The following is a 16,584-nucleotide window of genomic DNA, read 5'->3' on the forward strand; positions in this document are numbered from 1 at the left end:
ATGTTACATAATGGAACAAATCACTCAACAACTGGAAACTCTTAATTTAGATTGACATTTGATAGAGAGCACCTGCTCATTAGATCAAGTGCTTTTTTTCTTTGGGAGGTTGAATTGTATCCCTAAGTTGGGATGGGGCTGTCACCTCCTCCTCCTTCCCCCCACCAAAGAGGTGGAGGGGTGTGTGAGTGAGTGAAAAAGTAAGTATGATTATATATATATAAGAATTTTCTCATGTAAATTTAGATATTCAGGATTTTGATCATTGGTATGGAGGGGTGGAAATGCAGAGAGATTCTCTAGCATTAACTCTTCTGTCTGCATGAGTTTGAATGTTACTGTTGTATTCATCATTAAGTTCCATGCAGTGTCGTCCCCCCACCCCCTTTGAGACCTTAAAATCAAAGCTCCTATCTGCTTTGAGTGTGTATTATTCAAGGCTAAATTTAAGATCTTGATATCCTGGTCGGTATCCTTGCTTAGACAACGCCCAACTTTTAGGGATCCCACTAGCATGTTACATATGCAGCTGGCAGGCGATTGCATTTTTGTTGTAAGCCTGAGGTATATAAATCTCAGCCCCTTGACATCCGTCTTAGCCCCTCCTTCCATTTTCCTGTTTTCAAATGATCTCTTATACCTTCCCACGCACCTCAGCGTCCTTTAAAATGAACTCCGTCATGCCCCAAATGTATTACCCTCCCATCCTTTTCTCCCTGGCATCCTGGTATTTGGATCCTCTCTATTTTTTAAATATTGTTTTAATTTGCTATTGGTTTGTATAAATATTGGATAGCACCTCACACAAATAGGTTAGGGTGAAGAATTGCTTTATAAATGAAATGATTATAAAGATCCCATGACGCTTTTGGATAAGAGAAGATGTTTACCCTAGTGGCCTTGTCAGAAATTTCCTTTCTCTTCACTGTTGTGTAACATGCAGTGCGCTATTTAGCTGCTGCCCCTCGCTCAGAGGTGGCTACATTTTAGTGGTGCTGTATGGATCTTTTAGGTGAAAAATACTAGATAAATGTAAAATACGATCTGACCTCTATTTAGGACATGAAAGCAGGTGTGAGCTGGGAAGCTGAATCCAGTAATGTGGAATGAGTGAAGTCCGAAACCTGACAGCCTTCAGCAGTTTCAGGGACTTGGAGCATTTTTTTGATGAGAAAATTCATTTCTGAGATTTGCTGACAGGAACATGTAGAATGGAACTGCTGCCTGCCCTTCCTCCTCCACTCCCGCACAGAAGGGGAAAAAAGCAGATCTTTATAAATAGCTCTGTTCCTGTCGTATTTGTAAATTTAGTGCTTTTTGTGTCACTGACATCACCCTCCTTCTCCATGGCAACTCCATACAATGTCAAAATTTCCAGGCACTATTTGAGAAACTTAAAGCTCTAAATGAACAGGTTGATTCAGGATGTTCTAATTGAAAATAAAACAGAACAGGGGGCGGCGGGAGGGGGTGTGGATGGGAGAAAATGGGCTTCTCTCAGCTCTAATCCTCTGGGAAGCTTGCATCTGTGGGTGCATTTTAGAACTCTGCTTGCCCAGTCACTCTTCCTTTTATAACTATCCCTGTCAAAAGAAGCAGGTGGGTGGACATCTTATTTTTCTATCTCCAGCGGCCTGGAGAGAAACACTACAGGTGACTAAGCAGCAGGATCCAGACTGACTCACTCCTGAGTTATTTTCTCTTTCTCTCTCTCTCTTTTGTTGTTGTTTGTTCTCACCTTTTGGCCCGCAGCTTATATTTTTTTCCCCAGGCCCCAGTGAGACAGAATTAGCAGCAAGCTTTATTGTTCCCTAATGTTCCTGAAAATATGAGCTTGTGGTTATACGGGTGAGGAAATAAAACCAAACCTTAATGTCAAGAAAATTAATCATAGTCTTTCTCTTGGCAGCAACATTTTTATTAAAAATAGTTTTTGCTTTGAGTTTTGTCCAGGAAGAACTAATATGTCTGACACACCAGTGAACTGAAAGGTTTCTTTGTAAACCTACCTGTGGAAAATACGTGATTGCCCCAGTCGCAGGTCTACTGGTTTTAACTTGATTGTTAGAGTAATTGCTCTAAGTAGAAGTTGTTCTACCTGGAGCCTTGTTTAGAGAATTGGATTGTGTTGGGTTTGAACTGGGCCTCCTATAGCGGGATTGTAGTGGCTTCAACTGAAATGTGAAAGCAGATCTTCAGGTTGGTGCAAATTAATATCTCCCCAGTTACTTCAATGGAGCTGTTCTGCTTTTCATCAGTGGAGGATCTGGGCCATGGTGTCTAAGACCCTGGGAAAGTATCCCTTCCTTATATTGCAGGTTTGTGACATTCCAAGCTCCATTGCTGAAATTCAACTTCCTGAAATGTCAACTCCATATTGCGTGTCTGATTTTAAAAATTGCTGGGGTCAGATGCAGGACAGTTACACAAGAGCTGATGTCCATGATGTCTTTCCCTGGATATAAGAACCCAGGAGCATTTAGTGAAATGAAAAGAAACCCACCGTCTGCCCAAGGAGGGTAATGGAGCCCCATTCTCTGTTTTAGAAGAGCAAGCTACAAGGGCTCACGTTCTCCACTTTTCCAATATGCAAGGCAAAGGATTCTATAATCACATATTCTAGAAGTGTGAGGTCATGTTCCACCAATTAATCCGCCTCCACTTGGAGTGGAGCATAAGCCAGCCGTCTCCTGATTTCAAGGCTTAGCTGAATGGAGATGCGTGAATAATCTTTATATCCATGAATCTTGATTAAAATATTCTCCTTGCTTCTGATGCACAAAATGTCACTCAGCCCCTACTCCCGTCCTCTCTTCTGAGATCACAGAATCAGCACATAATATAAAGGAGTCCCAGAAAATGTCTATTCATTGTAATACAAACCTTAACAGGAGCACACATCTACAGTGGGATCCAATCAGTTTTAGCTGCAAGACTTTAATGGAATTTGTCACTGTGGTATCATCCATGCTCCAATGTGAGGACTTTATAACTTCCTTATATACTTCAAACACCTCTGCTTATTGCCAGGGAGAGGGGGCGTCTGGCACTTTCATATACTCCTCCACAGCAGCTGGCATCAGGCTAGTGCTGGTGAGTAAGCAGCTGCAAGGATGATGTGTGTTTGCGTGTGTGTGAGACACTGAACCAGGATCTTTCTGAAGAAGCTTTGAGATGAAATTGCTGAGAATTTTTGCCTGAAGCGAGGGATGTTTCCCTAATCTAAGACAAGCAGCAGCCTGCAGTCAGAGAGAAGCAGTGGCCAAAGTCAGTCCAGAAGAGAGACTTCTCACAGATCTTCTCAAGGTAAGACCCCTTTGGGTGCTGCTATAGGAGGAAGTGGACAAGAGGGTCCAGCATGAGCTTCCCCCACATATGAACACTGGGTGTGATGAGATGATTTGAAAGCTTGGGGAGGTTAGAAGATCATAATACTGAGAGAGATTTGAGCCCTTGTCTGACACTCCCTTTTCAGGCTGGAAATTTAAATCAACCAATAGGAGCCATCTTCTCTGGCCTGAAGCCACAAACGGGGAAAGACTTTTAACCCTAGAGCGTCTACCTTCAGCCTGGGCAAACGGTGAACAATACTGGCTAACCACTTCTAATTCAAATGCTAGGTACCAGGATTTAGATACTAGGGTGATGGCACTGATTCAGAGAGAAAATGAAATTCAGCAAACAGAGACCAGCTCAGAATTTTTGTTTATTAATTGTATTTTGTGTTTTTTAAACACTGGCAGGGTGCTTGGTGCTCTGCAGAATGAAGATGGTCCCTATCCTGGGAGCATATGTCTAAAAGATTTTTGTGATGCTCATAACATAAGATTCTTAATTTGAGGCTATAACGTGATGAAATGAAGATCTTGAGAATACATATTTGTAAAGCATGCATCTGAATTACACCTGACTTAGCATTTAGCTGTGCTGACAACTGTTTGTGGAGGGGCCAGTAAACACTAGAGATCTCTCTGTCCCAGCAGCAAGGGGGCTTTTGAGGGGACAATCTGTTTTAATATCCCATATCCTCATTTCAATATGGAAAAAAATAGGTTTTGAATGCACAGAGATATCTCTCAAAGAAGAACTAGTAAGTAATGGTACTTTACCTCTAAAATACAAAATATGCTTTTAGGAAAAGTATTTCACAACCAAAAGAAAAAAAACCTAAAAGCTGAAAGCTCTCCTACAACAGAAGACAGGCTGGGAAATGTATGCTGTGGGATGTGGTTGATTGTTGCCTTTTCATAAATTTATAATCCTGGATGAGACGACATGCTCTGCTGCACTTTTTCAAGGTGCCAGGGCCATTAAGGAATACACTCACTGAGCCTGGAAACAGAGCGGAGTGCAGGAGCATTCTGTTTTTTCTGTCTGTGGATTTGATCTCTGCACACACAAATATCTGCAAACAGATCCAATTTTGCTCTTGGACACAGTAAGGAAAATGTACTCTTATGAGCAAAAACAGTTTGGATGCAAAGAAATTAGTATAATTGGCAATTACAGAAGCTAGAGTTGGGATGGAAGAAACAGGCTAAAAAAGGACATCCTGAGAGACAGCTTTGTAGTCTTCTTTCTGTGGGGTAATATCAGAGTCTTTCTTCTTTGCCACTTCTTTTTCCCCAGCTCGTGTGTGGTGAGGGAGGGAATACTGCCCCGAGACAAGGTTCTGTGCACAGTCACGTTGTGTATGGCGGTGTGAGGCCGTTGGGTGAGGTTGCCCAGGGAAGGGATCTTGTGCCCAGCTTTCTGGTAGGGAGCCTGATGTCTGTTTGGATGCTGTTGCTTGCCAGTCTGATTCCACTGTGTGCCCATAGTTAAGACATAGTAATTACTGCCGACCTTAGCATCAGGAAGAGTCTATTTGAGGGAGATTGAATGAATACTCTTAAGCATTAATCCAGGGCCGCTTCCAAGTATCCTGTTCACTTGAAGACTGGTTAGAAATAAGCCAGGGCAGAATGATGGCATAAGGCAGCTGAGATTTCAGAAAAGCAGAGATGTTCAGGGTATCTCCTTGTTGGGTGTGCTTGGAACACCTAAAGGAATTCTGCCCCAGTAATCTTTTTATTTACTTTATAATAGAATATTTTGCAGATGGACCCATCAGGAGCATACTTGTGGCAAAAAGGCAGGGGAGCACTGACAACTGCAGTCAGTCAGAGGGACAGTATAGATACCATCACTTACTCTATTACTTGACATATTTTAAACCTACTGGAAATCTGTATAATTAATTTCCAGCACCAGCATTATGTTCCATGCGAGATTTCCCTTATTTGGCAAAATTCTCTCTACATTTCTGTTTTTGGTGCCAGCTTTTATTTTGGGCCTTTTGCAGGTCCTGAAAGAGTAATTAGAAGGAAAGAATCCTATTTCTAGGGAATATAAATTGTGGTAAGCCTGAAAAAGTGTCCTTTAATTAAATACTGATCATCCTTCTCAATTAAAACTACTACTAAAAACGAGGCAGTCCAGTAGTTAAAGTAAATAATAACAGGACTTGAGGAATTACCTCTCAAGTGAACATCAGAGTCACAATTACACAAATGTAATAAAAAGGGTACGTGCGCAGTGGCTCAGAGGAATAGAAATGGGACAGAGCTTTTCATGGCTAATTTCAAACATGGTCCAGGGCAAAAATGGAATTGAAATGTGTTACATCTCATGACTCTTTGGTGACCCCAGACCATTTCCTTGTAAACAGTTGTTTGGATCACTGAAACCACTGCCAGAAATGGCACCCTACTTAGCAGTCTCAGAAGAGAAGCCAAAGACTGAATGGGCCATGGGGACTGAGCTCCTCCCTTGCCCTAGCAGTTGTCCTGTTGTCCCAGAAGTATGATGTATTAGTGGAGCAATATGGAGAAGCTTGCATTTCTACTGTTCAATCTGTGCATGTTCTGTGGATAAAATAAAGATGATTTCAAGTCCTGGGTTGTGCATGGTTCAGCTTGGGATGTGTAGGGGCATTAGGCCACCTCTATACTACCCTTCCCTCCTCCCTGCAACCTACTGATCCTGGGACCACCAGGCTGTTCCCTGGCATAAAGCAGGGCAGTTTCAGAGCTGCTCTGCCCTTCTTCAAGTTCAGTCTCAAACCCACCTCAACCATGATGCCCACAAATGGATGGGTGGCAGAGGTTCATTAACTGTGTGTGTGTGTGTGTGTGTGTGTGAAATGTATAAACATAACCTCAAAATCTGCAAATTATTCCCACAGTTGGTTTATGCCTGTTCCCTGTGCTCCTGTTGTTACTCTTGCCTCCCCTCCTTCATCCTCTCTCTGGTGTGCTGGATCCTCATCAGGGCCTCTGGGTACTACAGTAATACAAATAATAAATCACCACCATCATGCCCTATTTTGTGCTGGGCAATGCCAACAGCTTGCGTGTAGAGACACTATGCCACACCCCCTTTCTCTCAGGCACACCCTTTATGCTGGGGGCTGGAATAGGGTTGCCAATTTTCTACTCATACAAAACCCAACACCCAGGCCCTGCCCCTTCACTGAGGCCCCACCCCTGCTCACTCCATCCCCCCGCCTCTGTCGCTCGCACTCCTCACCCTCACTCACTGGCTCATTTTCACTGGGCTGGATCAGGGGGCTGGTGTGAGAGCTCTGTCTGGGGGTGTGGGCTCTGGGGTGGGGCCAGAAATGAGGAGTTTGGGATGTAGGAGGGGGCTCTGGGCTGAGGTAGGGGGTTGGGGTGTGGGAGAAGGTATGGGCTCTGGGCTGGGCGCGTGGGTTCCGGGGTGAGGCCAGAAATGGGGGGTTCAGGGTGCAGGAGGGGGCTCTGGGCTGGGGCACAGGTTTGAGTGTGTGGGGGGGGGAAGGCGAGGGCTGTGGCTGGGGGTATGGGCTATGGGGTGGGGCTGGGAAGGAGGGATTTGGCGTGTAGGAGGGTACTCCAGGCTGGGGATGAGAGATTTGGGATGTAGGCGGGTGCTCTAGGCTGGGACTTGAGGGGTTTGGAGGGCGGCAGGGGGGATCAGGGCTGGGGCAGGGGGTTTGGGCCCAGGAGAGGATGAGGGGTGCAGGCTCTGGGAGGCGCTTAACTCAGGCAGCTCCTGGAAGCAGCGGCTTGGCCCCTCTCCAGCTCCTATGCAGAGGCGTAGCCAGGCAGGTCTGCGCGCTGCCTTGTCTGCAGGCACCGCCCCCGCAGCTCCCATTGGCTGAGATTCCTGGCCAATGGGAGCTGCAGGGGCGGCGCTTGGGGTGGGGGCAGCAGGCGGAGCCCCTTGGCTGCCCCTATGTTTAGAAGCTGAAGGGGGGACATGCTGGCTGCCTCCCGGGAGCCGCGCAGAGTCTCACAGGGAGCCTGCCAGTCCAGCTGCGCAGTGCCACCAACCAGACAGTCAATGGCCCAGTCAGTGGTGCTGACTGAAGCCACCAGGATCCCTTTTTGATCGGGTGTTCCAGTTGAAAACCAGACCCCTGGTCACCCTAGGCCAGAAGGGCTGGTGTAAGAGCCACTATGGTGGCCCTGAGGTTTTCCCATGTTGTAGTAATGCTCAGGGTGAGTTCCCCAGCCCTCAGATTGTTTTGTGCCTCTGGAGCTCTGTAAAATGTCTGAGATCTGGCTTGGATCTGGTTTTGAGTCTCCAGGGCTGTCGGTCTTGAAAGTTTCATTAGCACTAAAGTCACATTTTAAAATATATTATGATGGCCATGGGCTCGATCCCATTGACTTTAATGGGACTACTTATGTGTTTAAAGCTAAGCACCTTCTTCGATGCTATGCTGCTTTGAGGTCAGAGTGCTTATCAGCACCTTGCAGAACTGAGCCCCATATGAGAGTGAACAACCGTGTTTGTAAGTAACCATCCTCCAATAACATCAGCAGGTGACTTAGAATCAAGGAGAAAGCAACACCAATGTGAAAAATCAAAGCAATGTGAGCATTAGCTCCTGGAATCTGATACATGTGTGTTCAGGCGCCACTAAAATCTCCAAGCAAGAGACACCCGGGTATATTTTTGTTGACTGTGCAGGTTGTTTGTTTTAGAATTGCATGCCTGTACCCCTCTATTGTTTTTCTTTCCACACCCCTAATAGCAGCAAAAAAGCTCCAAAATCATTGAGGGGAAGGGGAAAATAAAAGATTTGATACAAAAACTCAAATAAAAAATTTCTAACATCTTGCATGGTCTATGATGGCAGAAAAATGATCTGAAGTTCTAACACTGGCTATCTGGAAAGCACAATTATATGGAGCTCCTTCAAAGAAATCATTATAGGTCAGGGTTTTTTTGTTCTTTGGATCAATTAAAAGCTGTTTTAAGAATCAGGAACAAACTTGTGGGGGAATTGTTATCCCCACTGCGGTGAATTCACTAGAGACAGAAATGTTTCTTTATAGATACTACTGCAACAAATATATATAAAGGTGTTTTCATTCTGACAATGTAGCATCTTCTAAACTAGAAAGCAAAAATGTAAAGCAGGTTCAGGAGACTCATCAGTTTTTTACAAGCTAATAATGGCAATTTGATGGCTGTGGATTTAATTGCTTTTCCCCTCAGAATCTGGCTAAATTAGACTGTCTGTAGCATCTGTGTTGTCTTATTGACAATCTTCTAGTTTTCAGACTTTCCTCTCTCTGATACACAGTGCCTCCTAATATGCAGTTTTTTGTTTTTATTACCCTCTGTTGCCTTTTTAATTGGTTGAAAGAGAACAAATTCCACTCTATAATCTGTGCTTGATCCTATTAACATTGCCTGTGCATAGACAGAATGGTTGAACAGGTCATATTTTTCAAAGGGGGATGGGAGCTCAACCCAGCCTCCCACATTATGGGCATAGTTTGCTTTCCAGGCCCCAACCCTTCTGTTTGTGTGTGTGTGTGTGTGATGGCTGACATGTTGGCAGACACTGGCGATTGAACAAGGAATCTCCAGACTGAAAAAAAAGTCTCTATATCTTGCGCTAAACAATTGGGGGCTATAGCAGACTTGCATCCTCTGTGGATCAGACACACTAACCAATAAGTTACACACGCAGTTCAGTTATTTTTAGTATCCAAATTATCTACACTTAAGAGCTAACAGCCTTGTACTGTTTTCTTGTTACCTGGGGCCAGCTCCTATTAAAATCAGTGATGGTCTTCCCATTGACTTCAGTGAGAGCTGGGTAGGAGCTGATTCTTCAAGATGGTCGCCCTGGCCTTGAGCCAGGAAAGGTGAGCACATGTTTAATATTAAGCACCTGGACAGTCCCACTGAGCTCATAGAGACAGATTTCCTCCCTGTCACATCCATCTTAAACTAGAGATCCCTGTTTTAATGCTCACTGAAGTGTCAATGGAAAGACTCCCATTGATTTCAATGGACTTTGGGTCATTGCTCAGGGTGGTGTTTTTTCACACCCCTGAACGAGAACGTTTCATTACTGTAAAGTGGCGGTGTAGACAAGGCCTAATTTTACAGGGACTTTGGAACCTGAAATACCTAAACCAGCCCTAGGACTATGTTTACAGGGTAGCCTGAGAAAAGTATCTGGATTGTGACTGTCACTGGGGAAATTCCCCAACTTTAACACACACATTTTTTAAATCGGTACTGCCAAATTTAAAAAAGAATTTTCAAGATGTCCACCCAAATATTTCTAGAGGGAATCTTTGCTCAATACTTGGATATAATCCATGATGATTTGCCAGATTTTCACTTCCCATGAACATTCTGCAGAACAAAACAATCTCTCAGTTGTTATGAATGTCAGTGACAAACAAATTTAAAAGTATCACAAATACCACTGAGGCAAATACATGTTTTTAATTTAAACCAAGTTTTGTGAATATATTTTTATAATATTCAGTGCTACTGAGGATATACAAATTCACGTGAATTTTAAAAAATGGTTACGTACTTATTACGTGAAGCACTTTATCACTCTCCTAACTAAATTAGTATTTAGTTAGCCACAAATTAACCACAATGAGAAATTCTAGATCAGCAGAACATGTTGCAGGTGTCCCCATTCATAACTCACACTGATGACATTTTCAGAGCTGCCACAGGTGTTTTCAAATGTGATTTATTCTGAACTTGATTATGTTCTTGTAATATAAATATTTACCTGAAGAGAATCCAAGGGGGATTAGTGGTATGTGCTCTGCACTGTCCTGAAGGAGATACTGGTTCAATTCCTGTACCTAGCCTCTCTCCCCATAGTAGGCCAACAGGGTCCAGAATTGCTGCAAAGGGAGAATACTTTGCCTATTGAGGGAAGGAGCAACTAAAGGCATTAAACAGTGATTGCAACAACCTCATAGCTAATCAACACCTAGCATTGGCGAATTCAGTCTTGTCCCACTCAGCAGAATGTGATGCTCATGAATATGCGTACTCGATTCTTGGCCATACCAACTGGGGACAACATCCAGACATACTCTGTATAACCTGTATGCACATACTGTGTCTATGGAATCTGACAATACATACACCTTAGATGAAGGTGCCAGAGAGTCTTTGTGTGTGTCTTGGTGTAGGTTAGGTTAGAACTCGACCATGCAACAACCAGTATTCTGCTAAAGTAATGGACCCTGGAGTAAGCAGTGTCTGCCGTATTCCAGGATTTAGACTTTACATGCTTGGATGGGAGTTGGGGAAGAAGGGAAGGGAGAGGGTAAAAAGAAAGTGAAGGGATTCTCAGGGCTCCAAGCTGAGACAGAGAACTCCTTAGTGGCAATGGAGGAGAAAATATTTGCTGCAAGGACCAAAACTTCATATAAAGAACATAGGTTTTACGTAGATCTTATGTAGCAGTTTCCAGAGCAGACAAAAGATGTGTACAAAAGCCCCTTGAAATGTAATTGTATATACAAATCTTTAAGTGATGAGTGCAACCAATGCATCATATAAGAACATAAGAACATAAGAAAGGCCGTACCGGGTCAGACCAAAGATCCATCTAGCCCAGTATCTGTCTACCGACAGTGGCCAATGCCAGGTGCCCCTGAGGGAGTGAACCTAACAGGCAATGATCAAGTGATCTCTCTCCTGCCATCCATCTCCATCCTCTGACGAACAGAGGCTAGGGACACCATTCTTACCCATCCTGGCTAATAGCCATTTATGGACTTAGCCACCATGAAATTATCCAGTCCCCTTTTAAACATTGTTATAGTCCTAGCCTTCACAACCTCCTCAGGTAAGGAGTTCCACAAGTTGACTGTGCGCTGCGTGAAGAAGAACTTCCTTTTATTTGTTTTAAACCTGCTGCCTATTAATTTCATTTGGTGACCCCTAGTTCTTGTATTATGGGAATAAGTAAATAACTTTTCCTTATCCACTTTCTCAACATCACTCATGATTTTAAATACCTCTATCATGTCCCCCCTTAGTCTTCTCTTTTCCAAACTGAAGAGTCCTCGCCTCTTTAATCTTTCCTCATATGGGACCCTCTCTAAACCCCTAATCATTTTAGTTGCTCTTTTCTGAACCTTTTCTAGTGCTAGAATATCTTTTTTAAGGTGAGGAGACCACATCAGTACACAGTATTCGAGATGTGGGTGTACCATGGATTTATATAAGGGCAATAATATATTCTCAGTCTTATTCTCTATCCCCTTTTTAATGATTCCTAACATCCTGTTTGCTTTTTTGACCGCCTCCTTTGCAAACCTACCATTACTGAATTAAAATGTATTCTCTTAGAGATATGGGGAGTGATCTCAAACCGAGTAAGCCCTTGTCTATACTGACAAGTTTCTGTGCAATAAAGCAGCTTTCTGCGCTGTAGCCCAAGGTGTACACACTGCCAAGCCACTTAGAGCGCAGAAACTGCGCTGTTGTAGCGCTCTAAAAAAACCACCCTGACGAGAGGCTTACAGCTTTCTGTGCCGGGGCTACAGCGCTGCAGTGCCAGTGTAGACACTGTGGTGGTTACAGTGCTGCAACTGGCCTCCAGGAGGTGTCCAACAATGCCTGTTCTCACCTCTCTGGTCATCAGTTTGAACTCTACTGCCCTGCCCTCAGGTGACCAACTGTCAGCCCCACCCTGTAAATTCCTTTAGAAAATTGAAAGTCCCCTTCCTATTTTCTCAGTGATGCGTTCAGTGGTCTCAGTGCACCTTTCTAGGTGGCCATGCCTGCTCCACGCACCAGGCGACCCCCAACTTGGAGCAATGCCGAGCTACTGGACCTCATCAGCATTTGGGGAGAGGAGGTTGTCCAGTCCCAGCTGCGCTCCAGCCGTAGGAATTATGATACCTACGGATAGATTTCACAATGCATGACAGAAAGGGGCCATGACCAGGACAAGTTGCAGTGCAGGATCAAAGTGAAGGAATTGCACAATGCCTACCGCAAGACGCCGCTGTGGTGCTGCAACCAGGAGCTGCAGGTTCTACAAAGAGCTGGACGTGATACTTGGTTGTGATCCCACCTCCACTGCGAAGGTCCCTGTGGATACTTCGTTGGCTCGCATGCCAGTTGAGAGTGGACTGAGCCAGAAGGAGGAAATCTTGGACGAAGACGGGGAGGGGGATCCAGAGGCAGAGGATGAGTTGGAGGTCAGAGACGCATGCAGTCAGGAGCTCTTTTCTACCTCGGAGGAGCCTAGCCAATCACGTCAGTCGGATCTTGGCGAAGTGCAAACAGGAGAGGAGGCCTCTGGTAAGTGGATCTGATTTTGGGACTCGCTGAAGTGAGTTGTTGGGGGCAGGTTGCAGAAAGCAGGCTTGTCTCTCACTGCATGCCTAGTCTGAGCATCAGTATAGGCTGTTGATAGACTCCCTCACTTCACGGGAATCTCCCTCCAAGATCTCCTGGAAACTCTCTTGGAGATACTGGACAATCCGCTACTGCAGGTTCCTCGGCAGAGCTGCTTTGTTTCTTGCCCCATTAATGGTAACTTTCCCACGCTACTTTGCTGTCATGGGTTGGGGGATGGGACGAACCATTTCTGCACACAGGTGAGCTGCATAGGGGCCAGAGCAGAAGCCGCAGGCTTGGAGAAGACCCTCCCTGGATTCTCTGTTCATCCTCAGCAGCAAGATACCTTCCATAATGATCACATCCTGTGGAAAGTGTGGGGACAGGAATGATTATCAGGCCCCCCCTACACTGCTAGCTCTCTGCCAAGAGCCATGTACCCAGTGTACAGCAGGGTCCGGAAAGAGTGATTTACCCTGCCCCTGTGGCTACTCACCATTTTGGAGGTCTAGTGGCTCATGTGTACTTGCCTGGGGTCAGCCAGTTAGTGACAGGTGTGTGAGTACTGGCTGTGTTTTAAAGCACTGAATCAGTGTTGTCTGTGTTGCACACAATACTGCTTCTGTAAAATGTTGCATTTAAACTTCACAGAGCTGACCTTGGGAGCCCAGCCTCTCTCTTTGTTATCGCTGGCTGAACGGCTGTGCAGAATTAGAAAGCAGCCAAGAAGAACTAAGGAGGACTTTCTCTGTGAGGTTATGATGCACTCCGCCACTGAGAAACAGGAATTGAAGGAGTGACGGGACAGCAAGAAGAGGGACGGAAAGGAGAACGTGGCACACCAAAAAAAAAGCCACGGAGCGGCTCTTAAACGTTATGGAGCGCCAAGTGGACACACTCCAGGAGATACTAGCTTTTCAAACCGAGCAGCTCCGCACCCGTCCTTCTCTGCAGCCGCTGTCACAAAACTCTTTCCCATGCGCTTCCCACACACTGCCAACACACTGTTATCAACCTCCTGGCTCCACTCTCTACCTGCAGCATTCCACTCCTCCCTCCTCACAGTCCAGCACTGTGGACTCCCACTACCCACTGCACTCAACACCCATCCCTTTGCAGTTTGGCCCTGTTGAAGTATAGCACCCGCTGCATTGTACTCCAAAGGAGAAGGCTGGGTATGATCCCTGGACATACACAAATTTGTAGCTGTCCCAGAACCCCTCCTCCTCTTGAGACCTTCTTTTCCCCCTTCTCCCATCCCCCCTCCCTGCTGATGAATTTTTTCATTTGATTCTCTCCTCCGGTGGTTGTCTTTTAATAAAATAATTGTGTTGGTTTGAAAGCAATCTTTATTCTATTAAGTGAAAGCAAAAAGAACACTGCAAAGCAACATACAATTATGTTAAGCCCCCTTCTTGCATCATGTGCACCAATCACCTCCTAGCATTTCATGCACTGCAATCCTGAGCATAGCAACAAATATTAGTGGCTTTCAGCTTCAGATTGCTGCCACAAGGCATCCCTGATCCTTATGGCCCTGTGCTGCGCCCCTCTAATAGCCCTGGTTTCTGGCTGTTCAAACTTAGCCTCCAGGCACTGAGCCTCTGTGGTCCAGCCCTGAGTGAAGCTTTCACCCTTCCCTTCACAAATATTATGGAGCATACAGCATGCGGTTCTAGGCATAGGAATATTGTCATCAGCAAGGAGTCTATTCCCATACAGGCATTGCCAGCGGGCTTTTAAATGGCCAAATGCACACTCAACAGGCACTCTGCACTTGCTTAGCCTGTTGTTGAACCATTCCTTCCTGCTGTCAAGTTGCCCCGTGTATGGCTTCATAAACCACGGCATTAAGGGGTAGGTTTGGTCTCCCAGGATCACAATGGGCATTTTGACTTCCCCCACGGTGATCTTCTGGTCCGGGAAGAAAGTCCCTACTTGCAACATCTTGAACAGGCCAGTGTTCCGAAAGATGTGTGCATCATGCACTTTCTGGACCAGCCTGCATTAATGTCTGTGAAATGCTCATGGTGATCCACAAGCGTCTGGAGAACCATTGAGAAATACCCCTTGCAATTAATGTACTCAGTGGCTAAGTGGTCTGGTGCCAGAATTGGAATGTGCCTGCCATCTATTGCCCCTCTGCAGTTAGGAAACCCCATTTGTGCAAAGCCATTCACAATATCACGCACGTTACCCAGAGTCACAGTCTTTCGGAGCAGGATGCGATTAATGGCCCTGCACACTTCCATCAACACGAGTCTAACGGTCAACTTTCCCACTCTGAACTGGTTAGCAACCGATCGGTAGCAGTCTGGAGTAGCCAGCTTCCACAGTGCAATCGCCATGTGCTTCTCCAGTGACAGGGCAGCTCTCATTCTTGTGTCCTTGCACCTCAGGGCTGGGGCAAGCTCATCACGCAGTCCCATGAATGTGGCTTTCCTCATGCGAAAATTCTGCAGCCACTGCTTGTCATCCCAGACGTGCATCATGATGTGATCCCACCACTCAGTGCTTGTTTCCCGAGCCCAAAAGCGGCTTTCCACTATGGTCAGCACCTCCATGAATGCTGCAAGCAATTGCGTGTCGTAGCTACTATGCATGGCAAGATCAGTGTTACAATCCTGTTGTCTTTGTAGTTTAAGGAATAACTCCAATGCCACTAGTGACATGTTGGTCAGAGTGAGCAGCATACTGGTCAGCAGTTCGGGATCCGTTCCTGCTGCCCAAAAGAGGCAGAGTGCGCAGTGCACAAACCGTTGAAACATGGCGCCAAATGCAGATGGAAGCACAGGGATTGCTGGGATGCGCAATGCATCATGGGTCATTGAGACAGGACCCAGGATACCCCCGTGACTCCCCTTTCCCTGCTTTCCCACAAGTCTCAGCGGCAGAAGAGAAAGAGATGCTCTGTGGGATAGCTGCCCAGAGCGCACCGCTCTGAATACCGCTGCAAGTGCCGCAAATATGAACATCCTATTGCGCAGGCAGCTGTCAGTGTGAACACACAACAATGGTTTCCCTTCTGCGCTCTCTGAGTAGTGCTGTAATTGCTGGCACTGTAACTTTGTCAGTGTAGTGGTGCCCTAAGATAGAGCTAGAGTGGGGTTGACTTGGCACTAAATGTTGAATGTAAATGTTTGAAATATGGCCAGCAGGAATATTTCATAAGCAGAGATAATTGTCCAGCAGCCCATGTAATGTTTTATATGTACTTGGGAAAGGTGTAGGCCAATCATATACATGAGCAAAAGCTCTCAGATGAGTCTTAAAAAGCAACCAAGAAATAGGGCTTAAGTAGAAGTTGAAGCTGGAGGTTGAATAATAAAACTAGCATGTTATAGCTATTAGCGGACTGTTACCATTTTGCTGGCTAAGAAAGTAGATAGATCATACTATATCTGAATTTGGTTAATATCTCTACTTCAGATCATTGACCTAGAATAGATGTTCTGAACAGAGGTGGTTATAATCTATGTCCCTGTTTTCCTCTGCAAAAGATTTCAGTCTGTATTTCTGTAGCATCTTTAAGGATCTCAAAGCACTTCAAAATATGAATTCAGCATGAATTAACATGAAGTCTAATATCTGGGTGAGGTAGGTGTTAATAGAATCATTTTACAGATCTGCACACTAGAGTAGAAGGGATTTGTCCGGGGTGGCACAATGAGACTATGGGTGAGCTAGAACGTATTGACCCTCTGTTGTAACTTTGGCAGTAAAGGGATGATTTACCTTGGAGGAAGCATCAGATGTGCCTTTAGTGTAACTCCTGCCACCCATATCTGGCGTGTAAGGCAGCACAATGTGGTTGGATCTATTGGAACATTTTTGGGACTAAACTTTACATTATTTCTATTGCAATTCAACCGGCCTGTGAGTTTATTTTAAGGAAAAAGATGTTGAACGAGTGCATAGAAG

At 45.2% G+C, this 16,584-nt stretch overlaps 1 protein-coding gene across 1 annotated transcript in view; it reads left to right on the forward strand.

Moving 5' to 3' along the window:
* Positions 1–3,201: 3,201 nt before the first annotated feature.
* The window catches only part of LOC123368413 (serine/threonine-protein kinase PAK 6-like), a 50,029-nt gene continuing 36,646 nt past the window's right edge, over positions 3,202–16,584 (forward strand). The window contains exon 1 of the mRNA XM_045013185.1: positions 3,202–3,306. The gene's annotated coding sequence lies outside the window, so the exon portion shown is untranslated. The remainder of the gene's footprint in view (positions 3,307–16,584) is intronic.

Source organism: Mauremys mutica, chromosome 4 (assembly GCF_020497125.1).
Source record: "Mauremys mutica isolate MM-2020 ecotype Southern chromosome 4, ASM2049712v1, whole genome shotgun sequence".
In the NCBI taxonomy this organism is placed as follows: domain Eukaryota; kingdom Metazoa; phylum Chordata; order Testudines; family Geoemydidae; genus Mauremys; species Mauremys mutica.